Source organism: Haliaeetus leucocephalus, unplaced genomic scaffold (genome assembly GCF_000737465.1).
Source record: "Haliaeetus leucocephalus isolate CR32 unplaced genomic scaffold, Haliaeetus_leucocephalus-4.0 Scaffold21, whole genome shotgun sequence".
NCBI classification, from domain to species: Eukaryota; Metazoa; Chordata; class Aves; order Accipitriformes; family Accipitridae; genus Haliaeetus; species Haliaeetus leucocephalus.
In genome coordinates this window covers 3,227,637-3,227,855 of record NW_010972457.1, presented here as the reverse complement: position 1 = coordinate 3,227,855, position 219 = coordinate 3,227,637, and the positions used below count along the sequence as shown (strand labels likewise).

The window sequence follows — 219 nt, the reverse complement described above, 5'->3', positions numbered from 1 at the left end:
CGCCCCGCTCCCCGGGGATGCCGTGAGGGCGGACGCCTCCCTCCGCCGGGTTGGAGGAGGTGGCGGCGGCGGCGGCGGCGCAGGTGCCTCGGGTGATGGATCATTGTCACTGCGCGGGCGACCTCCCCCTCCGTTTTTTAATGTTTGTTTCAGTGGCCGCTCTCTGGTCGCGGCCCCCGGGGCAGGGCTGCCTGCGGGCGGGCGGCTCGGCCCCGGCGG

The 219-nt window shown here is 74.9% G+C and overlaps 1 protein-coding gene across 7 annotated transcripts in view; it reads left to right on the top strand.

The window, feature by feature from the left end:
• Positions 1-219, top strand: part of WDFY3 (WD repeat and FYVE domain containing 3) — a 183,248-nt gene that overhangs the window by 911 nt on the left and 182,118 nt on the right. The gene's annotated exons all lie outside the window — the stretch shown is intronic.